Genomic DNA, 26,345 nt, shown 5'->3' on the forward strand with positions numbered 1-26,345 from the left:
CAACCAAAACACAGAAAATGGCGGCCGACACTTCCTGATTTCGACCGATTCGAACGTTGACTGACATGTAACCACCAATCAGAATTACGCTCGCGCACGTTAGGGTGCGCGCACGGTGCGCGCATATAGATATTTATGTACTTTTAACTGCAATTTTCTCAGGAACTACTGAACAGATTGACACCATATATGCAAAAGGCACATGCCTGACCTGAGGACTACCTCTTTGCCAAATTTCAAGTGGTTCTGTTCAGCCGTTCGGGCTGTACCTTCGACTAAAGGTCCTATGGGAAAATGCATGGGGAAAACGCGTTTTGGGACCCTCCTTTTTTCTCAGCCCCCGCTTGACGAATCACCCCGAGACTTTCAGGGTAGGAGCTGAGCGGAGCGCCCCATTAGCCAAAGTTATTCAAAATAAAATTTTCAGATTTCCTATGGGAACTCGGTCCTAACTATAGCTATCTACTGGCGACCGCCAGTAGATAATATATATTTTCAATTATTACTCAGAGGTGCTTCCGGGCACCAAGACGAGAAACTGACAACTTCAATACGCTGATTCTGCTTGTCAAAGTTTTGTTTGATTTTTTCAGTATTAGCGGTGCAAAACGGTCATTACGCGTTTCGGCCAACGCAGTGGCCTTGATCACATGAGCGCATGACAGGTTAGTGAAACATATATTGGATCCCCACATACCACGTGATGATCTGTCAGCTGACACGATAGACATGAAAAAAATACTTTGTATGGTTATCGCCATGAACAAAGAATGCACTTGTAAATATATTTGCCTCAGCATACTTATAAGGCAGAACACATATGTACATCTAAGGAAATTTTTAAAAATATGTTCTAAAGGGATTGGAGATATTTACATGACATAAATTCAAAAAAATGGTCATGGATGTTTGATTTAAACACAACCTGCCTGTAAGACATAAAATATAAAATGCTCAAATGCAATAATATATTATGTAAAAATCAAGAACATATAAAAGATAAACAAGAATTTAAAAACAATTTATGTTTAAAAATTCTAAAATATCCCGGTAATGGTATTGAATACAATTGTGCAAAATAGAGAGTACAAATACTCTAATAGAGTTGAAAACAAAAGTTTCCATTGAGAAATTTGATTTCAATTAAGTGCATAAATGGTAAAACACTGACCAGTCTAAAGTGCTATGTGCTGACAAAAAATGATTGTGCAAATGTGCAAAAAAGTGCAAAGGTACTACTAGTGAGAATAAAGAGCTAATGGAAAAAGCAACATGTTTGATAAATGTAAACTCATATGCAAACCAGAATAGGTGGTATAATATCTGTCATCCTAAGAATGCCATAAAAAATATCACATGCAATGGTATCCAGGGATCCCCCTAGTATGACCTAGTTAATATGATGGAAAGTTGAAAACAAACGTATCAGCTTCATTTATGAGTCCCTAACTCAGTGTCATATGTAAAGTATTGGAAAAAGCAGTAAAACATAATCCATGATCAGTCAATACAATGATATTAATAAATAATATTATTAAATAACTAAAACCAAAATTCATGTAAATAGAAAAAGATTTTTAGTTAAAAGTTATAAAATAGAAATAGTAATATCAAAACAGATAAACATGTGCAATAGCTGTGAAACTACAGGTAGTGGTGCAAATCCTCACAAATGTTCAGACTTTGAGGGGCTTTGGTATCAAGTTCAATAATATACTGGGTTTCCAGCTGTCTAAGCCTCTTTTCCCGGTTCCCTCCTCGTTTGTTGATAGGAACACTGTCAATGACAAAGTATTGGAGCACATTTAGATTGTTGTTGTGCTCCAATTTGATAAGTCTCGCTACGGGATACGTGGGATCTGAATTGACAGTTGCACGGAGGTGTTGCAATATACATGTAAAAACTTGTAGTTTTGTGCTTCCAACGTAACCCACAAATACATTTTAAAACATAGACAGCGAACTCCGTGCGACATGTGTAATGTCCCTTGAGTTTGATGAAAGTGTCTGAAAAAGCAGTAGAATAAGAAGTGGTATTCACCCCGAACTTGCACGCACGACATGTGCTGCACTTGTAAAAGCCCTTTTTGGGTGTGAGCCAACCGCTTTTACTGTCTAACTCTGGACTGGTTTTAACTAAATCATTGCGCATGGAGTAAGCTTTGCGATATGTAAAATTGGGTTTGTTAGGTAGTATCTGTCAGAGTGTGACATCTGTAAGCACTATAGGCCACTGGGTGTTGATGATGCTCTTAATGGCATTTGCCTGTTTACTGTAAGTTGAGATGAACCTGCAGGAGACATCTCCCGAGTTGGTCACAACCTCTGCTTCATCTACAACTGTGCATGGAGAGATAACTGTATTTGTAGGCTTATTAACAGGTTTCAGTAACAACTGTCTGTCTTTGCTGTTGGCTTTTTTCATGGCTATGTCCAATTTATTGGAATCATAGCCTCTCTCCATCAACCTTTCTTTAGCGGCCTGCTGTGCTATGGCCAGTGTAGCATTGGTACTGCACGCCCTGCGAATGCGTAGAAATTTGCCATAGGGGAGACTGGAAATGGTGTGATGGGGGTGAAAACGTGAGGCATGCAATAATGTGTTGCCAGCTGTAGGTTTCCTGTATAGACAAGTTTCAATAGCACCCTTTTCAATGTACACTGTGATGTCTAAAATATTGATGGTTGTAGAATCAATGTGTGCCGTAAAATTAAGGTTGTAATCGTTCTTATTGATAACATCAACAAAATTGCAGGCCTGAGCATGTGTTCCCTTCCAAATAATAAAAATATCATCAATGTATCTCCACATGTTAACTACATGATTATCAAATAGAGCTCTTTGTTTGACCTTGAGGACATGCTCCTCCCACCAGCCTACGTGCAAGCACGCATAGATGGGAGAAAAGCATGCCTCCATGGCCGCGCCCTGTTTTTGCTTGAAGATCTTCCCATCAAACATAAAAATGTTATTATAGAGACACCAGTGTATCATTTTCAACAACTTCGCATTGTGCTTGTACATTGAAATACATCTATGTTGCAAATAATAACCCACAGCATTCAAGCCATCGCTGTGTCTGATGCTCGTATACAAGGCGGTAATGTCTAAGGTCAAGAGCAAATATTCATTAGACCACTGTATTGAGTTAAGCCTGGATAACAAAATCAGTTGAGTCACACATATATATATATATATATATATATATATATATATATATATATATTACCTACTGGCGGTCGCCAGTAGGTAGTTATAGTTAGGACCCCTTTTCCATAGGAAATCCGCAACATTCTATTTTGAATAACTTTGGCGCCGGTCGATGAATCCTCGCGAATTTCTCAAAATAGGTGGGGCGCTACGCTCCGCTCCTACCCTGAAAGTCTCGGGGGGATTCGTCAAGCGGGGGCTGAGATAAAAGGGGGGTCCCAAAACGCGTTTTTCCCATGCATTTTTCATAGGACCTTTAGAACGAGCTACAGCCCGAACGGCTGAACAGAATTACTAGAAATTTGGCAGAGAGGTAGTCCCTATGTCAAGGAAGTGCCTTTTGTAGGTTTGGTGTAAATCTGTTCAGTAGATTCTGAGAAAATAGCCTTTAAATCAATATATATATCTGAGCCCGCTTACGGTACGCTTACCGTACGCTTACGGTAAGCTTACGGTACGCGTACGGTGGCGTGCGCGAGCGCGATTCTGATTGGCTGTTAGATCTTAGTAAACATTCGAATCGGCCGAAACCAGGAAGCGGCGGCCGCCATTTTGTGTGTTTCACTCAGAAAAAAAGAGAGTGAAAACAAGAAAAGGGGGCAATGAGGAGAGTTACAGACCCCCTTACATTTGTGAGGGGGTCAAAGAAGGACTGTAAAGTACAAAGAAAACATTTATTGATTTTTAAAAAAATCACGGGGTACGCATACGGTAAGCTTACGGTAAGCGTACGGTAGAAAAAAAAATAAAAAAATAAATGAAATTCAGATTTAAGTGTTTAGATATTAGGGGGCTCTAAAAAGAGCCGTTGTGTTTATGAAATGATTTTTTAGTGGTACCTACAAGTAAGTACCGATGCAGAGTCTAAGGTTCAAGAGGAAGACTCTGTTCCCTTTATCATTGAAGTGCACACCGTCTCCTCTATAAATGTCTTGCATGTCAAAACGCAAGTTGTTGTGGTAAATGGCACCCATACCATAGTCACGGAGGAAAGCAGAAACAGATTTGTTGACGTGCTTTCTTGCTTTGTCAATCTGCGGACAGAAATGATTGGACCAGTTCCATTTTTGCCTTTGGCATATGTTGGAAAACACAAAGGCAGTTTTAGGGAAAAGTGAAAACAGTTGTGCAAAGGTGTCCTTCATAAGCATTTCCAGACCTACCCCAGTCAAAGTGCCTAGGTCATTGCCACCACAGTGCACTATTATGAGGTCAGGGTGTTGGATTTGCATGAAGGATTTCACCAATGGCATCAATTGGTGCCACTTTAACCCTCTCTGACCAATCCATTTAATGTCTACATTTGGCAAAGCAAGGTCTCTCACCATATCTGTTTTCTCTGCAAACTTTTCACTCCAGAAGACATAGCTGTGCCCTACAATCCACACTGTGAACATCTTCAAAGGAGAACTGGATGCACTCAGGAGGTGTCTTTCAGTAGAATGGCAATATGAAAAGAAAGACAGTTTGGAAATGGAGGCATACATATTTTTTTCAAAACAAAAAGAACTGATTGGCTGTTTCATACCATTCTAGAATAAAAACTAGGCTGTATGTGTAAACTAATAGAAGCATGTTTTGTATTGGTACAAAAAAATGTGTTACCAAAGAACAGTACTATGGATTTGCTGTTAGGTTTGAAAAGTCAAGCACTCTTGCTCTGTGGAATTGAAACATTGTGTGGCGAACTTCTGACCTAACTCCACACAGCAGTGTTCCATGAGCTGTTGCTATGGTAGCAGGCAGAAGTCAAGTTGGGGGAAGGGTACTAGGCAGAAGTCAAGTTGGGGGCAGGGTACTTTTGGAAAAGGGTTGGTTTTCAACCAATAGAAATGTGTGATTACATTTGAAAAAAAGGGGGAAGCACTGAGATTTGAAACTTACATGTATATGTGTGGAAAAATAGAGGGAAAGTTTGCCATTATCTGGTTCTGCTGAGAGGAGAGAGGTGAACACAACAGAGATCCTGGCTCTGATAATCTGCTGTTTGAGTGTCACATTTCTTTCACAACGAACTAATTTTAAAGGTGAGTTTAGAGTTTGAGAGGGGATGTATGTGGTAACTTAAGAAATGAATAATAGAAATGGAAATTCTTTTTGTTGTAGTTGCGTTTATCATTTTCTGTTTTGGGAGAAATTTAAATGTGAGGAACATGTAAAATAATATGGAGTATGTTTTCACAATAAATTAAGGTGTACTGGAAAAAAAAGAATAGTTTAAGGGTTTGAGGTTGGACTCAGTAATGCAAATACATTCAGCATCACTAAGGCTGGTTGCCCTTGCTGGAGTGTAGGCAGCCACCCAGGTTACACATGGAGGTGGTCTGAAAAAGAAGTTTGGACATGTGCATTTAAGAAAATCGAAAAAAGTGGTTTCATAATGTGACAGTCTGTAAAAGTGATTTTCACTTGCCCAAAAAAAAAAGAGCAGTAAGTGTGCTTTCAAATTGGCAAAGAAATTTCGTTTTGGGACTAATGTGAAAACATGACTCTGTGTGGAAATAGGAATTACAGGCAGAGATTTATTGCGTTTTTTTTTGGTGATTTCACAGTTGCATTAGTAGGAAAAAGGGGGAGCGATTTTTTGGGGGAAGAAGCAGACTCTTAGCACACACCCATCTGCTTGCCATGTATAATCATGCACAGTATTTACAAGCGAGTGGGGTTTTCAGGTTTCAGTCTGTAATGCAAATACATTCAGCATCACTAAGGCAATATATTCTGAAAACAGCAAAAATAAGGCAAAAATATTTTTTGAAAAATATGTAAATATGTGTACTGTATAATAAAATGTTTTAAAAATATTAATACTTTTTTTTTTCTTTTTTTTCAGATTGATATAGAAAAATTTCGAAAACTAGAACCATTTTTAAAGCTATTTTTTTAAAAAACAAATGAATAAATATTTTTTTGAGTGGGTATGGTAAGTCAATAATAATAATTGTAGTCTCTCAAGGACCTTGTAATGTGATAATTGATTTTTAGTGTTTTTTTTTTTAAAAAAAAAAAAAGTACGCGCACCGTACGCGTACGGTAAAAAAAAAAAAAAAAAAAGTTTTTAAAAACATATGTAAAAAAAAGATGAAAGATAAGGTTGGCTCTTAAAAGAACCGTTGTGTTCATGCAGGGACAGAGGAAAGAAAGCATGGAAAAATTAGTCTCTGTGACAAGTGTGCTGATCTATTTTGTTGTTCACTAGGGAAACACTGGTCTCCCTATGACAAATTAGATCATGACAAGAGGCACATCGAATATCAACCCTCAGAAATCGAGGGTTAATTTCCAGAGGGCCAGCAGAAGGAGATGCTCCCCCCACAGATGAAGGGCTCACCTGACCTGCAGAAGAAGGAGTCAGCCCTGCAGATGATGGTCCAGGCTGAGCTGCTGTGGATGTACTTGCTTGTCTTTCTGAAGAGTTACCTCCAAAAAGATGACCATGTGTCCTTCTGTGTACATCCTGGAGGTGTCTCTTCATGGTGTGATTCCCAAAGGAATACTTCCTGTCAGGATTACCTCTAGAAAGTACACGCTGACACAGCCTGCAAGTTACTAAGGGTGCATTCACCTTTTGCTGGCCTTCAGGAAAAGTAAAATAATCCCATACATAAGAGGGCTTTTGTTTCCTCGATCTCTGCCTCAAGACAGTGCTGCTAGTGCTAGCCTCACTCTCAGAAGAGCTCTGCTGTTCTGCCATCGTATCCCAAAGACAAACCAGCTCCTTCTCCCAAGTGATCACAAGCAGAAATGAGGGGAATGGGTGTGGTGTAGGAGAGTTCTAGAACTGAAAGTAGTTTCAACCAATCAAAAGTTGTGTTTCATGATCACATGACCTACCGTACGCTTACGGTACGCTTACGGTACGCTTACGGCAAAAGTGCGCATGCGCGTAAAAAAGACACGCGCTTGCGCGCATGCGCTTAACAGTCACTCCCCGACACTTCCGCGTAACGTGCGCGTGTAGCGTACACGCGTACGCGTCCCACGCGGAGGACGCGCGGCTACGCAAATTGCGTAACTATACGCAAACAGCGTAGATAAATTACGGACGTTGCGTAAACCGTACGCTTACCGTAAGCTTACGGTACGCGTACTAAAAAAAAAATAAAAAAAAGGAAAAAATGTATTGCTAATAAATTTTACATGTTTATTTTATAAAATATATAAAAAAAAACATATTATAGAATTTTAAAAATTTAACCATAGTCTTTAAAAAAGGATAGAAAATAAAAATAAAAATATGTTTAAAAAAATAGAAGAAAAAAAACAAAATTAGCATTTAAAAAACCTTGCAAATTCACTGAAAAAACCATGGGTTTCACACACGTTATAGTTAGGACTTAGCATTTAAAAAACCTTAGAAATTCAGTGAAAACACCATAGGTTTCACACACGTTATAGTTAGGAATTAGCATTTAAAAAACCTTAGAAATTCAGTGAAAAAAACCATAGGTTTCACACATGTTATAGTTAACTGGACATTTTACTCGTAAAAAACCATTGAAATTGCCCCGTTATAGTTAGTTCAGCTAACTATAACTCGCGCGCCCGCAATGCACTGCTGATGACGTCACATATTACATCACTCATGACATGGTCAGTGACATCACTCATGACATCACTGATGACATCTCAAATGACATCACTGATGACATCATCCTTGTGATAGAGTGGCAGACCTCCTCTTCCCCTAATATAACCTTTGATACACACAATCAAAAATAGAAATTAAAATTTTAAAAACAATGGACATACCAATACCAGTTACAACAACCTATACAGTAATTCTAAGATCCAAATACACATCCACTCATTCACCAACAGTCCTATACAGTCACTCATACATGTACTCACTCATCATATGTACTCATACACGTATACATCCTGTTACACAATGCCACTCATCCATAGAGGTACTCACACACATAGTTAGTCATGCTAATAAAGAATCAAACATACATTTACTTGCATATACAGTTATACACACACCACCACACTTACTTCTACGGAAACTTACACATACTTAGTCTTTTAAACAATCACTTATAGAAACACATACTTATTCATACAGGAACTCTTTCAATCTCTCACTCTCACATATACTCACATATATACACCAATAGTCACATATACTAGTTTAAAACATATGTAGTTACACATAAAGACACTATTGAGACAGTCATTCACTCACTAACACACCCATACATACACTCATCCACCCATACAGTCCTGCACACATGCTGTCTTCAACACATACAAACAATGAGTCACTCATTCATGCACCCATGCACTACGTAATACCCCTCACCGAACCAGACACTCACACTCATACTGATACTCAAAAAACCAACTAATAACCTATTTAGACACTCATGTAGCTACACACCAACCCATGCAGCCACTTATACACAAAGTGAGAGACTGATACAGATATTTACATATTTAAACATTACTCACTAAGCCATGTATTCACTAAGATACACTTAATCAGTCAGTAATACAATCAATTTTTCAAAAACAATTCATCCATTTAGACACTTATATACCCATTTATTCTTCCATCGACCTTGAGATATACATATATAAAACATATTTAATTTTCAGAAAAACACACATTCACTGGATGATGTCATCAGTGATGTCATCAGTGATGTCATTTGAGATGTCATCAGTGATGTCATGAGTGATGTCACTGACCATGTCATGAGTGATGTAATATGTGACGTCATCAGCAGTGCATTGCGGGCGCGCGAGTTATAGTTAGCTGAACTAACTATAACGGGGCAATTTCAATGGTTTTTTACGAGTAAAATGTCCAGTTAACTATAACATGTGTGAAACCTATGGTTTTTTTCACTGAATTTCTAAGGTTTTTTAAATGCTAATTCCTAACTATAACGTGTGTGAAACCTATGGTTTTTTCACTGAATATATATATATATATATACATACATATATATATATATACATATATATTGTTAGAAATGGGATTTATGGTAGGCTAGGGCAAGGGCCAAAGCCAGGAAAAATCTCCACTCTAGTCAGGATAAGGGAGTTACACATCTAAAATAACCCCTGCTCACCCCCTTGGTAGCTTGGCATGAGCAGTCAGGCTTATCTTAGAGGCAGTGTGTAAAGCATTTGCACATAACCCACAGTAATACAGTGTACGCACTACAAAAGGACACCACACCAGTTTAGAAAAATATCCAATATTTTTATATAATTAAAACAAGACCAACAACGACAAAAATCCACAATACTATATGTAAAAAAATGTCTGTAGTTATCCAAATAAGTTTCAAACAAAGTTCCTCGATGTGAATAGCTCCGTCCGGGGCTACCACGGCGTCGTGAACAACAAATCCAACAGTTCTGGTTGGTTGCGGGGTTGCAGCCCAGCAACGGTGTCGGGAAGACCTGCAAAACAGTACCTGTGAGAAATGCAGGGCGATGAGGCCCTCAAAGTCACTCGCGTTGCAGGTCGAGCTCCTCTCTGATGGAATCAGGAGCGCTGGCGTCGGCAGGCGTCGGGTGCTGCGGTGCGAAGTGGTGCGGCGTGCAGTGCCCTCAGGTCGCGGTGCGAGCAGCGGCTTGGTGGTGGCATCGTATAGCGCCGTCGGTCAGACCAGGGTCGTGGTGCGAGATGCAGGCAGTGCTCGTCACGGTGCTAGCAGGTCACGGTGCAAGCAGCGTCGTTGTCGTTGCTGAAGGGCTGTCGTCGGCTGACGAGCGGGAGTCGATGGTGCCGGCGTCGGTGGGCCAAGGCTGCGGTGCGGGATGAGGGCGGTGTGACTTACGAGCGGTGCCCTCGAACCACAGTGCAAGCAGCGGTGTCGATTTCGGCAGAGAGCGGTGGCATCGGGGAGGTCAAGGCGTCCTCGTGAAACAAGGTGGTGCGGATTGCGGTGCCCACTGGTCACGATGCGAGCAGCGGCTTGGTGGCGGCATCAACAGGCGTCGTCGGTGAGACCAAGGTCGCGTTGCGGCGGGGCTCTCTGCGGTGCCGAGGCTTCGTCGTGAAGCGAGGCAGTGTGGAGTGCGGGGCCCACAGGTCGCAGTGCAAGCAGCGGCTCTGTGGCAGCATCGACAGGCGTCGTCGGTGAGACCAAGGTTGCATGCGGCGGTGCCCTCTGCGTTGCCTTCAGGACACGGAGTCGGCAGCAGCGTTGTAGACGTCGTTGAGTTGCTTTTCCTCTGATACAGCACAAATCACACAGTCCCCAGTGCTGCTGGCAGAAGAGCTTGGAATTATTTGCTGTTCCTGAGACTTCGTGAACAGGGGGCAAGCTCACAAAATAGGTTGCAGAAAGTCCAGTCCAGGCCTTTCACTGCCCAAGACAGAAGCAGCCACTGCAGGTCAGCCCAGCAAAGCACACAGCAAAGTGGTAGTTCCTCCTCACAGCTTCTCCAGCTCTTCTTCTTGGCAGTCTTCTTGATCCAAATGAGTTCTAAAGTTCAGGTGTCTGGGCCCCAGTATTTGTATCCAAAAATCCTTTGATCAAGCCTCGAATTGCTTTCAGTAAGCTTACTCTGAATTGGTACGATGGGGGCATTAGCCTCCCTGATATTAAAAAGTATTACTGGGCGGCCCACCTCGCTGCCATCAACCATGGTACCTACTCCCGGCCGGAAGCCCCGGGCTATAACATGGACAGATGGCTTCTTTCCGGTGGGAACTACAATAGAGCCCTTTACTCCAAACCTCAGCACTCTAAACTCACGGGCCCCACTAAACACTCGGTGCACGTTTGGCACACTGCCACTAAATGCCTTGGCTGGGATCGCAGACTTACGCTTGCAACTCCGTTATGGGATTCAGAGCTGCTGGGTAGCCTATGGAAATCTAAAGGATTTGACAAGTGGGACCTTATTGGTATCTCACGTATAGGTGATTTGTGGGAAAAGTCGGATGTCAAACCATTCACCACCCTGCAACAACAATTCGAACTAGCTGACACAGAATACTTTCGCTACACGCAGATCCGACACGCTTTGCGTGAGCATTTGCCTTGTGGTACCACACTTTCAGAGTCTTTCCCGTTGGAGGATAGGGTACTAGATGGACACCTACCTGATAAAACTATCTCTCTGATATATAAAAAAATTGATAAATAATATGCCAGACCCTCTTCACTCACTCCGGGAAAAATGGTCAGGGGAAGGTATTGAGATGGATGACGAAGAATGGCAGGAGGCCGTTTCCTTGGCCAGAGTAGTGGCGATCCCAGCACGACTCCGATTAGTACAACTTAAGATCCTTCATAGGGTATACGTGACGGGACCCCAGCTGGTGCGGATGGGTAAAGTAGACGAGGGGGAGTGTAGACGGGGATGTGGCCAGCTGGGTACTTTTATGCACATTATTTGGGAATGTGACATCATTCAACCCTACTGGCGTAAGATACATGACACCATCAATACAGTTCTCTCCACCCAACTCGGCCTTGAAGCTTGAAGATGTTTATTGAATATTTGGGAGCCTACTGATCTGAATGTTTACCTGACACAGTGGGTCACTCTGGGGCTTATGATCACTAAGAGAAACATCGCACAGTTATGGGGAGCGTCACATCCTCCTACAGTGGGAAACTGGAAGAAGGACCTGGATTGGTTCATGTTTAGAGAGAAGACAGTGTATGTGGCTCGTGGGTGCCTTAAGAAGTGGACCCGCATATGGGGTTTGTGGAATTCCTATGGGGGGATATCTGTAAACCGCCTCTCAATGTCAGTTATGATGACCCCCTTCCCCCTAGATCTTCCAAATGTATATAGAATTAACTGATCTTGCCTATTGTCTCCTGTGATGCCTGAGTTATTACTTCCTCTGTACTGCAATCGATAAGCTGATGTATGTTAATAAAAAGTTTTTAAAAATCCTTTGATCCTCTAGGCAGAACCAGTGCTGCCTTCTCTGGTGTGAATTCCTGGCAGGAGGTGGAGACGGCATTGTCAGAGGCAGACCAGGCCCTTTGAGGTGCAAGGAAATCTCCTCCCCCCTTCTCCCATTGCAGCCCAGGTCTATGCAGCCCTTTCCTGACCCTACCTAGACCATCTGGAGCCCTCCTGCTCCCCAGCCTTCTGTCATCCCTAACCCAGACAGGCAATCCACATTCCAGCAGAGGCACATGGGATGACTGAGCAAGAAAATACTTACTTTCTAAAAGTGGTATTTTCAAACACAGAATGTAAAAATCACCTTCACTAAAAGATGTATTTTAACATTCTGAGTTCAGGCATACTAAACTCGAATTTCTACCTTGTTCCCGTGGGTCAGTTTAGCATTATAAGATGTCCTAATCAAACTGCCCATTCTGGCCTATGAGAACAGATAGCCTTGCAATAGTAAAAAACGAAATTGGCTGTTATTCAGTATCAGGACATGCCACACACATCCAGGCATGTCCTACCTTTCACATACACTGCACCCTTCCCAAAAAGGTACCTTGGGCCTACCTTAGGGGTGCCTGACATGTAAGAAAAGGAAAGGTTAGGGGCTGGCAAGTGTGTGCACTGGCCAAGTCGTCATGGCAGTTACAAACTGCGCGCAGACTCTGCAATGGCAGGTCTGGGGTACCTTTTCAGGGCTACTCACGTGGCTGGCACAATCAGTGCTGCAGGCACACGAGTAGCATTTGATTCACAGGCCCTGGCACACTCAGTGCACTTTACTGGGGACTAACAAGTAAATCAAATATCCAATCGAGGAAACACCAATCCATAACACAATTGACACAGGGAGTGCCTGCACTTTACCACTGATCAGCCGTGCGAAAAGTGCGCAGAAACGTTACGCCAGCAAAAACAGAGTAAAACCGGGAGGTCAGAAAGCAAAAACTCAGGGGAAACATGCCAAAAGATGGCAAGTCTAACATATATATATATATATATATATATATATATATATATATATATATATATATAGACCCATTTCTTGTGGTACTGACTGTAGTCTATGCAATCATCTGTCCGTGCGACAAGTGGTATGTGGGGTCAACCATGTTTCCAGTCAAAAAAAGAATTCTGGAACACTGGCGGGCCATCACTAACCGCGACCTTAGTTATAGCACATCGAGACACTTCAATGAGGTACATGAGGGTGACTGGACCAAAGGCTAGTACTTTGGTCTAGTAACCATCCCCAAACATCCTAGAGGAGGAAACCGAATTCAGGCTTTAAGCCGACTTGAGTCAAGACTGATTTTGCTAGCCAGAAGTATGTTCCCAACAGGCATGAACAACGATGAAGAATTATATGTACACTTATAAACTTTTAAACGCTTCCCGCCACCAATTCATGAGTTCCCAGTTTTTATTATTCGACCTTGAATAATACATTTGATCTCACCTGTTTCACCAATTTTGTTCATTTTGTGTTGTTCAGCCCCCTTCTTTTTTATGGATACTTATTACATTGGATAAGATATATGTTACAGTAGTACACTGTTAGGATATAACACAGGAAACATACATGAATGTCTAAGTGTTGCATACTGAACTGCCTTGTGACTAATATTGATGGAATTTGAGATATATATAGGTAATATACTATAAACTGACCAAGTTCTCATGATCTGCATTTTTATATTTTGACAGATTGGTAACGCAATACGAGAGAAGAATAGCCACTGATTTATGGTTAAGAGCACATGAGATTCAGCAAGTTCACATGAACTGTCGTCTCTACAGCATCACCCCCTTTTTTTGTACTTTGAGCGTTACAGTCCCTTCACCTTGATCAATATCATTAGTGACATCACCTCAATTATACATTAGATCCTTTATCAAACCAGTAAAATATCTGAATGAGACTGATCACAGGGTACTATTCCCCTTATTTCACCATCATCCCTGGAGTCATGTGGCACCCAGCAACCTATAGACACTTAAGCCCCTACAGTACACAGTGAACTGGGATAATGTACTCCACATTGATACCCCTCCTGTGCAAGTAAATAATCCCCAAAATCATTTCCTTAACTTGTATAATGCACTTAGAAACTAAGTACAACAATTGTATAAATAATATGTGTCGTGAACTTTATTGACATTTTCAACTGAACAACACTTGATGCTATGTGAAAGTATTTCTTTTATCTTATCGTGCACGTTGCATCGTGCCTTCACACTGTACCCTTAAATATATGTGGAACTCACCTTAGGTCATGTGACGAAGATCTCGGCTGAGATCGAAACGCGTCGTTTGTCTGCCAAATAAACCCGCAATATTCACTATTTCAAACTGGAGTGTCTCGTCCTTTCTGCAGCAATCGCAGGATTTTCTATATATATATATATATATATATATATATATCACCAAAGTACAAAGATACGTGCGCTCTCAGGTAAGTAAACGACACATCCAGGTTATAGTAGTGATCAGGTTTATTCCATAACGCGTTTCGACTGCGTCCGCAGCCTTGCTCACATGGAACCGTGTACTGGAAAACTTTATGCCAATATATACAAAGGACACACCCGAAGGGCAGTGGAATCAAAATAGGACTAAGAGAAAGAAAGCGTCCGCCATCTTAGAAAGGTCAACAATGGTGAACATAGTGAAAGGCAAAATGCAATGTAAATTCACAATAACGTAATGCAAAAACGACCAACAGTACAGTTGAACGAAAAAACATGCCCCACTGTTACATTAGTGATAGATCGAATGACCGCAAAAAGTGTATGTCTCGAAAAACAATAGCATCTCGGAGCACTTGCAGATGGCTCATAATTAACTCATCGTAAAATGAATACCTAGTGGACTGCGAGCATCGTAGTTCTGCGTCTTACAAAATTGGGAACACTAGGCCAGTGTGGAAGCACTGCAAAGTAATAAACATCCGCTCTGCATAGGATGGTGGCTAAGTAGCCAGAAAAAGGGGGGAACTGGACCCCTTGCGAGTTAATACAATAAAGGAAGTTATGGTGACAAAAAAGAGTCAGTGATGGTATTGACAGCTGAGCAATGGTTAGATAGTACAGACCAATGTCACGTATATATATATATATACAAACAAAATCCCTTCAGAGAAAAGATCAGAGGACACAACGGGGATTCTCTTGGCAATCCTTTATTCATGGTGATGGGCATTATGCATTTCGGCGTGTCCGCCTTCCTCAGATGCCTGATTTCACCTGATTACACTGCCTCCTTCCTTTGTATGTTCGACCGCACTCCCATTGGCTGGAGTGCAGCAGGCTCCAATTGAAATTACTTGCAGCTGCAGTTCGATGCTGAAGAACATCAAATCCCAGCATGCATTTCTCCGGTGAGTATCGGATGTGGAGCTGTGTTGTGCTTCTGTAAGCGCTGTTATATCCATCAAAGGAGGGAGAAGTTGATTGTTGCCGAGTGTATCTTGCAATGTCGGTGTTAAGCTGCCTTACGTCCCCAACGCCTCAACCCCAAGCGCAAAGTCCAAACCGGGCCGTGACATACAGCTACATTGATCCTGCGTCCCCGTACAGTGACGGACTGCTGGCCGCAGCAGCCTCTTGTTTGGCCAGTTTTCAGGGTGGGCCTGCAAAGTCCAATACCTTGGAAATGAAAAGCCACGTTGCCAATATTTTCTGCAGGCCACTTGATTAACTATATATATATATCTCACCTACTGGCGGTCGCCAGTAGGTAGTTATAGTTAGAACCTAGTTTCCATAGGAAAATCATTTTTTGATTTGCTAATAACTTTGGCGACGTTTGACGAATCTTCGTGAAAGCCTATCCAGGTCAGCTCCTAGCCTGAAAGTTTGGGGGTGATTCGTCAAGCGGGGGCTGAGAAAAAAGGGGGGTCCCAAAACACGCTTTCTCCATGTTAATTTCCATGGGAAATTTTGAGACGGGCTACAGCCCGAACTGCTGAACGGAATTACCACAAATTTGGCAAAAAGGTAGAGCTTGGTTCAGAAAGCAACCATTATTTTAAATGGTGTAAATCCGTTAAGTAGTTTTTGAGAAATTCAAAAAATAAGAGTCAAAAAATCAATTTCCCATAGGAAACTTTGGGCAAGGCTACAGCCGAAACTGCTGAACGGAATTACCCCAAATTTGACAAAAAAGGTAGTGCTTGGTTCAGAAAGTGACCCTTTTCTTAAATGGAGTTAATCCATTCAGTAGTTGCTGAGAAATTCAAAAAATAAAAGTGTCGATATCTAGGGCAGCGGTGGAATCGCGACCCCTCCCGACCACGAGCTTCATTATAATTGCCTGCCACGACCACGAGCTTCATTCTAATTGGCTGTCAACACTCCAAACCAGGAAGTCTTGGCAGCCATCTTGTGACTCGGTAGAAGCGAGTCACCAGAAAACAGAGAGACAAAGATATAAAACAAGAGAAGGGGGCAGGGTAGAAACACCCTGAACCCCTAGGCCTGCTCAGGGGGTCCCAGAAGGCCAAAAAAAGCATTTTTTTAAAAATCAATTCGACGCCATACACGCTGGGGTCGCGAATTCTGCCGGAATTGTTTAAAAACAATGAAGGGCGGGTTCCCGCGTTTTATTTTAATGAGGCCCCTGGGTGGGCTAGGTCCCGGGGGCATTTTTTAAAAAAATACCTCCCTGGGACTTCACTCATGTTGGGAGCGGGGCGCGTGGCCCTCCTCCTGGAGCCCATGATGGCCCTGGGGACCACCACCCCCCAGGGCTGGCTCATGCAGTGTCCCAGGGTGCCCACCCCCGGGACACTGCTGTTTGGCATGACAGGGCGGAAGCCACGCGGCTCCCGCCCTGTCATAGCAAACTTGCTTTCGATTTTGGAAGCGAGAGCAGGGAAACCTGCTCTTGCTTCCAAAATCCAAAGCTGATTGCTTTTCCACACGGGGATGTGGGGAATGAGCCACTTTTGTGGTCTGACACCCTATGATGACCCTCAACCACCACCATTTTGTACTGACTTAAGTTTGTTATGTTACCTTAGCCTTAATGTAGGATGGGTTTGCATATGCCTGCTTTTCTTCTGTCTTTTAGTGGAATAGTCTTTCCAAGAATAGAAGGTATTGGATGTTGAGGTGCAGTCTTGTGAGTGGTGGTACACACATGCTCAATGTTGTATACTGAGGGATTAAGTGTATAATGTTATTTGGGTTAGGTGAATTATGACTTTGACCTATTGGCTTTGACGTAGTCTAATGTCATTCTGCCTTCTGACTTTAGCTTGCTTCAAACTTTTCTGTGTGCACAGTGGTGCTTGTAAATTGTGTGGATGAGAATTATAGGTGCGGAATATTGCCTTTGACAGGGCCCCATGTCTGACTCTGCCTTGCTGCTGCGTGCAAAGCCGTGCTTGCGAGTTGTTTGGGTTATTCACATTCAAGGTCTTGGTGTTTTCCTGAGCGATTGTTTTTGTTTAGTGTACTGTGGAAGGCCTTGTGAGAGCTTCGTCAAGACAGAGGCTGGAAGAAGTGCGAATGGAGGAAGAGACTTGAGAGCTCCTTACTGCCATGGAGATGCTTGCTTGGAACTTGGCTAGTTCTGGTAAAATTCCTCTGCCGGTGGGAGGAGGTCTTTCCCGAATCTTCTAGTGTGTTTATAGCTGAGGGTTGCAGGCTGAGAAACTGGGAGTTTGGATTCCGAGCGAGGGCAGACATGTCTATCTTGGATTGAACCCTGGCTTGCTGAGCTCTGATCCCCGGCTGTATTTCCCCCAGTCAGAAGTGGGCAGTGTATGCACGAGGTGATGTATTGAGTTGTGTGGTTCTTTGATCATTGGAGGTGTTTTCTTTGTGGTGTGGGAGGTGCACATCCAGAGTACTCCTCTGCTCTCTCTCTCTCTATATATATATATATATCTTTCTGATCTCTTGCAAGATGTCCAGTGTACCTTATCTTATATCCGTTATTGCTTGTTTATTAATCAGTATTATAGTTTGCTCAGTTATTGATTCATGCCTTTAGATTATAAGTTTGCTACATATATTTGAATCTTATGCATTTGGTATCTGAGATAGCCTTTGCTTAGAGAGTATTATGTAATAAACCCCAAGCCTTATTCTAAAAGTGATAGAGTCTTTGCATTTTGTTAAATAAAACCCATTTTCAAAAGGTGCTGTTTGATTTGTGTTGCAGTCTTGCTGTGCCAGGGGTGGTAAGACATGCTCAAAAGTGTATATTATTCAAAGGTGTAGTAGTATATTTGCCTCCCAGGTGGGAGTGCAGGGATTGGGTGTGGCTTATTGGTGAGAAGCCACATTCAAAACATTTTGGCGTAGTCGGTTGCAGTATCTGAACGTTGATTTAAAAGGGGAAGAAATATGGTTTTTTTTTAGAAATTGAAAGCAGACTCTTAGATATCAATTGATTTATTTGCATGGGGGTAGCCCATATGATGTGCTGGCTCGTGAAGTGAGCTAATTGTGCTGAGTTAGAATTGGTGTGTGTGTGTTTAAGTGTGTTTTGTAAAAAGTGCTTATAAATAGCTTGCTACGTTAGGCATAAAGGGCTGGATCCCTTTCAAGTGTTTGTTAAGGAATGCATATAAAATGTTTTCAGTTGCAAAGTGAATGTAAGATGTCAGAGCATACTCCTGATGCGTGGGACTCCCTTTAGATTCCAGACTCCGGAGTTGCGATGAAGGGTGTTAATCAGCAGGAGATTAATGAAATTTTAGACAGAGACAGCGGTGTTATTTTAAATGTGTTGGTTAATATGCATCAAACATGTGAGCATTTGCTAAAAGAACGTAGTGAGTTGAAAACAGAGCTAGTTGATGCCCAGTTTGAAACTATATCTTTGAAGACAGAATTAAACGTGTACCAGGCTGTGAAGCTGTTTACTTTGACCAGCCAGAATGATTCAGATGTGATAAATGTCTACACAGACGGTTTTCAGCCAGAAAGGAATGTGCAGGAAGGTAAACAGACCGACGGTGAGTTAATTCAAGAGCAATATGCCCTTTTTAGTTACAGGAAAGTGCAGGGAAATGAAAGGTTACTTTTAAATTCAGATGCTGGACAAATGTTGTGCTTTTGCGCACCAACAGATACTGGACAGAACAGAGTTAGAGAACATGTGGTTTGCCTATGGGAGATTGCAATGGTTATTAAGTGGCATATACAGACAGAAAAACAGTTTGCACAGGATTTAATAGAAGGTCCTGAGGTGGAGTTTGAAGCACAAGATTTCCAAGTGAAGGTGCCCCATGTTACAAAGGAAATTAATGTGAAACAGTACAGAATGCCAGATGGGCGTGAAGGGATCAGTGAGATCATTCAGGGCTTGACAGATTGACAAATATATACCTTCTTTGAATGATGCTGTCCCAGATATTGTTACAGAAGTAGCATGGGACTTGGTATGTGACTTCTGATATTGCCAATGCTTTTTTCTTTTTGATATGTCAAGAGCAGTTTAGTTTTTTTTTCTCATGAGGTGATAGACTAATGACAGTTAAGAATTTGCTTGAATTAGTTAGACAGAATGGGGGAGCATTTTTAGATTAAAGAATGTGAAGTCTTGCTGGAGGTCAGGAGAGGTTAAAGCTTATTTCCTCTCAGACATGTAAAGAGTTGTTCATTTGAAAGCGTCTTTCAGATTGATGTTTGGGAGGCTTGCAGTGAGATCATCCAGTAACGCGAAGATGAGCTCAGGCTTTCTGTCAAGTTTGAGGAGGAATTCCTACGGGAGGGGTCATCTCAGCTCCTCACCCCGGTAGGCAGAGACAGCTTCTTGGAGATAGATGTCTGGGAGGCTTGCTAAGGCGCAGGTTCTCCTCCTCCTCCCCCCCCCCCATGAGGAGAGTCGCAGAGCAGACGAAAGTTGGCAGGAGCGCAAGGCACTTGGCCTTGAAGGAGATAAGGTGCGAGCTAGAGACAGCAGAGAAGTCTCTGCTTGTTATGTTTGGTGAGGGGCCATTTGGTGTCCGCAGAGATTTGTGAAGGGGGGCAGCACCTGTGAGGGGTGCAGTGAGAGAAGGAGACTGCCCCAGCCCTTCTTGCTGTGTAAAGAAAAAGAGAGATTTTACCAAGAATTCAGAGGCTAAAGCGTTGGTAGTATTCTTAGACAATTCCTCAGAGCTAGAGGAGAGCTATGTAGAAATGCAAGCTTTTGAAAAAATGTTTTCTGCAAGAAGAGTGATGCTTGTTTCTTTTTCAGATTCACCGTTCTCCGCGTGTGGGTAGGACTCCCTTCTCCCGTGTGAGTGGGGCCCTCCCTCTCCCCCTTCCCCCTTTCCCCCCCTCCCAAGCCTGGAGTGATCGCCAGACCAGACGGTGGCGGCTGATGCCTGTGGCTGACCAGACTGGATGGGGTCCTCCTTTGTCAAGGAGATACAGATGCAGATAGATGGAGAGCTGTGTCCTGCACAGATGGACTGCTTCTTTCCAAGCAAAGAGGGATCAGCAGAGTGTGGAACTATTTCCTTCACGTGAGGTCGGCTTTACATGCATGAAGGCTGTGTGTCTTTCACACAGGGAACTCCTTATGTACAAGTAAAAGTGAAGAAGAGGGACCTGCAGGATGTGCTTTGCCAGAACTGTTTTATCAACGTGAAGTTCAGATGCGATGGGAGACGGCTGTGTGTTTTGTCACACAGAAGGACTGTTTTTGTTTTTAGGGATGAAGACCAATAGAGACGCTTTGCTGCAATCAGACTAGATATTTTCTGAGTTAGAGACTGGAGAGTAATAACCTGTTGCTACAATATATGAGTTTGGCAGTAGAGTTTCCAGTTTAACAATTAGAGGCATTAGGAGCATTCAAAAGCTTGATTCATTTATTTTGTGTATCCATTCAACATGTATCCAGATATCAATGAGCTATTTCTAGATGCACCTGAGTTATTGCTTCTACATGTATTTAGAGAATGCAGATTTTATGTGCTCTAAAGTGATTCTCATATACTTTTGATGAGTTTTTCAGTTTTGCAATGGTGCATTTCGATCATAGTTGCTTTTTATTCATGATTTGTTTTGAATTATGTGTTTTTGTGTAGCCACTTCAACACAAGAGTTGCTGTTTCAACATGTGCTTTTTAGTTGTGGTGCCTTTCAATTTAGAAATGTGGTCTTAAATGATTTTGCTTTCAGTTGAGATATGCAGTGCTTCAATGATAGTCTTGTTTTTTCGTTATGATATACAGTTGCTATTTGCTTTGCAATGATTCAATTTTTGCATTTAGGAGATGCAGTGCTTCATTCATAGTTGTGCCTTTAGTTGAGGATTTTGTTTTTGATATATGTGAATGGTGATGATCGAGGGTCATCGGGTGCAATGTGGTGAATGAGCCACTTTTGTGGTCTGACACCCTATGATGACCCTCAACCACCACCATTTTGTACTGACTTAAGTGTGTTATGTTACCTTAGCCTTAATGTAGGATGGGTTTGCATATGCCTGCTTTTCTTCTGTCTTTTAGTGGAATAGTCTTTCCAAGAATAGAAGGTATAGGATGTTGAGGTGCAGTCTTGTGGGTGGTGGTGCACACATGTGCTCAATGTTGTATACTGAGGGATTAAGTGTATAATGTTATTTGGGTTAGGTGAATTATGACTTTGACCTTTTGGCTTTGATGTAGTCTAATGTCATTCTGCCTTCTGACTTTACCTTGCTTCAAACTTTTCTGTGTGCACAGTGGTGCTTGTAAGTTGTGTGGATGAGAATTATAGGTGCGGACTATTGCCTTTGACAGGGCCTCATGTCTTACTCTGCCTTGCTGCTGCGTGCACAGCCGTGCTTGCAAGTTGTTTGGGTTATTCACATTCAAGGTCTTGGTGTTTTCCTGAGCGATTGTTTTTGTTTAGTGTACTGTGGAAGGCCTTGTGAGAGCTTCGTCAAGACAGAGGCTGGAAGAAGTGCGAATGGAGGAAGAGACTTGAGAGCTCCTTACTGCCATGGAGATGCTTGCTTGGAACTTGGCCAGTTCTGGTAAAATTCCTCTGGCGGTGGGAGGAGGTCTTTCACGAATCTTCTAGTGTGTTTATAGCTGAGGGTTGCAGGCTGAGAAACTGGGAGTTTGGATTCCGAGCGAGGGCAGACGTGTCTATCTCGTATTGAACCCTGGCTTGCTGAGCTCTGATCCCCGGCTGTAATTCCCCCAGTCAGAAGTGGGCAGTGTATGCACCAGGTGATGTATTGAGTTGTGTGGTTCTTTGATCATTGGAGGTGTTTTCTTTGTGGCGTGGGAGGTGCACATCCAGAGTACTCCTCTGCTCTCTATATATGTATATCTTTCTAATCTCTTGCAGGACGTCCAGTGTATCTTATCTTATATCAGTTATTGCTTGTTTATTAATCAGTATTATAGTTTGCTCAGTTATTGATTCATGCCTTTAGATTATAAGTTTGCTACATATATTTGAATCTTATGCATTTGGTATCTGAGATAGCCTTTGCTTAGAGAGAATTATGTAATAAACCCCAAGCCTTATTCTAAAAGTGATAGAGTCTTTGCATTTTGTTAAATAAAACCCATTTTCAAAAGGTGCTGTTTGTTTTGTGTTGCAGTCTTGCTGTGCCAGGAGTGGTAAGACATGCTCAAAAGTTTATATTATTCAAAGGTGTAGTAGTATATTTGCCTCCCAGGTGGGAGTGCAGGGATTGGGTGTGGCTTATTGGTGAGAAGCCACATTCAAAACAGGGGAGCTGCATGTCAGCAGCTCCCAGTGTTGAAAAGCAATGCTAGCTCCCGCAGGACTTGGGGAGCCGGCGGCATGGGGTCCTTGGGCCGGAATTGGCCATGGGAGGGGGGCCGACGCGGCCCTCTTCTTGTTTAAAAAAAATTAATAATAATTACCACGTCGGCATGCTTCCGGGGATGGGGTCCCCGAGGCGAATGTAAATTAGTGAAAGTGGACGTTTAAAAAAAGATTTCAAAAAATGGAGTAGCGACTCTAGCACGGCTCTCAGCGCACCCCGTGTGAAAGCGATGGGTGCGCTGCTCTCAGCGCGGCACTCGAGTACTTCTTAAGTCTTTCAAACACCGAGGGGTATATTCTGAAGGACACATCGCCGAGTTAACTGCACTTTATCACAACCACAATGGTGATAAATTTAGCGCACCATTCACAAGCTGGAGCAAACAGCCCAGTGATAGCAGCCTCAAAAAGCATCATCACGGATGACCCCGGCAAATATTGCTTGTGAGATGTAGAGTAGGCGTTCCCGTGCAAAAAGCAGCAAACACATCACTTCGCAAGCTTCTCAACCACCAGCAAGATCGTCAAAGAGAGTACAAAACAGGCGATAAGGTGTGTTAGTAGCAGGAAGTTTACACCTGCTCTGAGCTGGTGTAAAGTGGGACTACAACCTGCAACATGAAAGGGAGCCCAGCCCAGAGCCACACCTGAATGACAACAGATGCAGTGGAGCCAACGATCATGTAGCTCGAACACCCAACACTGCTCCAACACCCCCCACCACTAACCCCTTGTCTGCCATCCCCCCTCACCCCCACCCCCACAAACAAATGTGACAGCAACCTTAGGAAATCTGGAACGTAACAAACTGGCTGATGTCGCACAATTATACTAAAGAAGATGCATGTGAGGTTGGACAAATAAGAATCTCAGTCATCTATAGATTTACATATAAAACATTTGATTCAAACAAAACAACAACATAAAAGTAGGTACAGGCATGGCGTGTCATCCCTCAACAATTTGTGAATCACAGCCTGCAAGACAAAAATAAAGATAAGATTGTGCGTCATGCGCCCATCAAAGGAAAGAGAGAGAAAGAGTGAGAGAGAGAAAGAAAGAGTGAGAGAGAGAGAGGAAGACCGAGAAAGCGAGAAAGAGGAAGAGAGAGAGAGAAAGACTGAGACAGAGAGGAAGAGAGAGAGAAAGAAAGAATGAGAGAGAGAGAGGAAGAGACAGAGAGAGTGTGAGAGAGAGAAAGGAAGAGATAGAGAGTGAGAAAGAGTGTGAGTGACAGAAAGGAAGAGATGGAGAGGGAGGGTGAGTGTTGACACTGTGGAGAAAATCCTCATAGCTCACCTTTCTGCCACCGGTTTGTCTCCAACCACGTGCTGGGACATAGTGCAGCCCTCAAGTTTAGTCATCTGAAACCTAGTATAGAATCAGTAATGACAGAGTACATACAACTGCACAAGCGTAATTCTCTGTTTCGCCCCCGCGCACCTAGGCTGCTGCACCCCATCGCCTCCCGCCGTCCAGAGGTGTCTGTCCACCCCATCGACTCCTGCTGCCAGAGGTGTCTGCCTGCCTCTGCGCACCCAGGCTGCTGTACCCCATCCACTCCCACTGCCCAGAGGTGTCTGCCCGCTGCTGTGCACCCAGGCTGCTGCACCCCATCCACTCCCAGTGCCCGGAGGTGACTGCCCGTTCCTGCGCACCCAGACTGCTGCACCCCATCCACTCCCACTGCCTAGAGGTGCCTGCCCGCTCCTGTGCACCCAGGCTGCTGCACCCCACCCACTCCCACTGCTCGGAGGTGTCTGCCCGCTCTTGTGCTCCCAGGCTGCTGCACACTATCCACTCCCACCGCCCAGAGGTGACTGGCCGCTGCTGCGGAAACAAGCCTCTCTGCTCACCTTCCGCCACTGGTGTGTGTGTAAGAGGGTCCACCACGTGCCGAAGCAACCTCCTCAGCTGTTGCGTACACGCGGTCAAGCCAAGCTCACAATTCAGAGTGGGTGTTGGTTGCCAGGAGGGTCACGCATCATCGCAGGCTGCACACACGTTCAGCTCTGGTGGCACTAACTCAGTGGAACTGAAGTCATCGCCTCGTGGCGGGAGGTCAGTGTGGGGGGGTAGTCAATCTGTGAATCACAGCCTGCTAGACAAAAAGCAAGATAAAATTGTTTGTCATGCATCCATCAAAGGAGAGAGAGAGAGAAAGAGTGAGAGAGAGGAAGAGAGAGAAAAAAAGAAAGAGTGAAAGGAAGACAGAGAGAAAGAGTGAGAGAGAGAGGAAGAGACAGAGAAACAGTGAGAGAGAGAGAAAGAGAAACAGTGTGAGAAAGAGGAAGAGAGAAACAGGAAGAGTGAAAGAGAGAGGAAGAGAGAGAGAGAAAGAGAGAAACAGTGTGAGAGAGAGGAAGAGAGAGAAAGAGTGTGAGGGAGAGAAAGGAAGAGATGGAGGGGGACAGTGAGTGCCCACACTGTGGACAAAAACCTCCCAGCTCACCTTTCCGCCACCGGTGTGTCTCCAACCACTTGCCGGGACATAGTGGAGCCCTCAAGCTCACTCATCTGAAACATAGTACAGAATCAGTAATGGCAGAGTACATACGACTGCGCACGCCTAAATCGTTGTCCCGCCTTTGTGCATCCAGGCTGCTGCACCCCATCCACTTCAACTGCCCAGAGGTGTCTGCCCGCCTCTGTGCACCCAGGCTGCTGCACCACATCCACTCCCACTGCCCGGAGGTGACTGCCCGCCATTGCGCACCCAGGCTGCTGCACCACATCCACTCCCACTGCCCGGAGGTGACTGCCCGCCACTGCGCAAACAAGCCTCTCTGCTCACCTTTCGCAACCTGCGTGTAGAAAAGAGGGCCTACCACGTGCCTCTGCAAGCCCCAAGCCCGGGGCCCGCGGACAGGGCACCCTGCATATCATACAGCCCCGCTCCGCAGGCCATCAGGTCTCACATGTGGTGCTGGGTCTTGATTTCGCCATGGCAGAGGACATACCTGTGCACCCGGATTTTCATCGCAGGTTGCACACCCGCTCAGCCCTCGCGGTGCCACTAACTCTGTGACCAGCGAGGCGACGCCACGTGGCGGTAGGCCTGTGCTGTCTGATGGCTCAGGCCTACACTGCGGTCCAGCAGGGCACCCAAAACCTGACCTGTCCAGACCGCCGAGACGGGCCATCACTGCAGGCTGCACACCCGCTCAGCAGTTACGGTACCCATACCTAAGTGGACCGAAAGTCACGTCCTGTGCCGGTGTGCCTGTGCTGGCCGCAGTACATCTGGTACGAGCAACTCTGAAATGGCGTAGAACACGTGCGCCCGATCTTTTTTATTGGCAGGGTCACGTGTCCTGTGACGCCTGTGCTGGATGGGTGTGGTTTGGGTGTATACCAGCCGTGAGGGAGTGGCTGTGGTGTACTGACAACTAGGCTGTGACCAGCAGATCAGTGCAATGGAAATCTGGGCCATGTAGCGTTGTTGTCCTTCCCTCTAAGCGTAAGCGGAGTGGGCTGGCCTGGCGTATGCCAGTCCTGCGTGAAGCTGTGA

At 43.8% G+C, this 26,345-nt stretch overlaps 1 long non-coding RNA gene across 1 annotated transcript in view; it reads left to right on the forward strand.

Annotated features, from left to right (window-relative positions):
* Positions 1-22,619, forward strand: part of LOC146867226 (uncharacterized) — a 35,904-nt gene extending 13,285 nt beyond the window's left edge. The window contains exon 2 of the long non-coding RNA XR_014961113.1: positions 20,295-22,619. This is a non-coding gene — a long non-coding RNA (uncharacterized LOC146867226). The remainder of the gene's footprint in view (positions 1-20,294) is intronic.
* Positions 22,620-26,345: the final 3,726 nt, after the last annotated feature.

Source organism: Triturus cristatus, chromosome 1_2, assembly GCF_964204655.1.
Source record: "Triturus cristatus chromosome 1_2, aTriCri1.1, whole genome shotgun sequence".
NCBI lineage: Eukaryota > Metazoa > Chordata > Amphibia > Caudata > Salamandridae > Triturus > Triturus cristatus.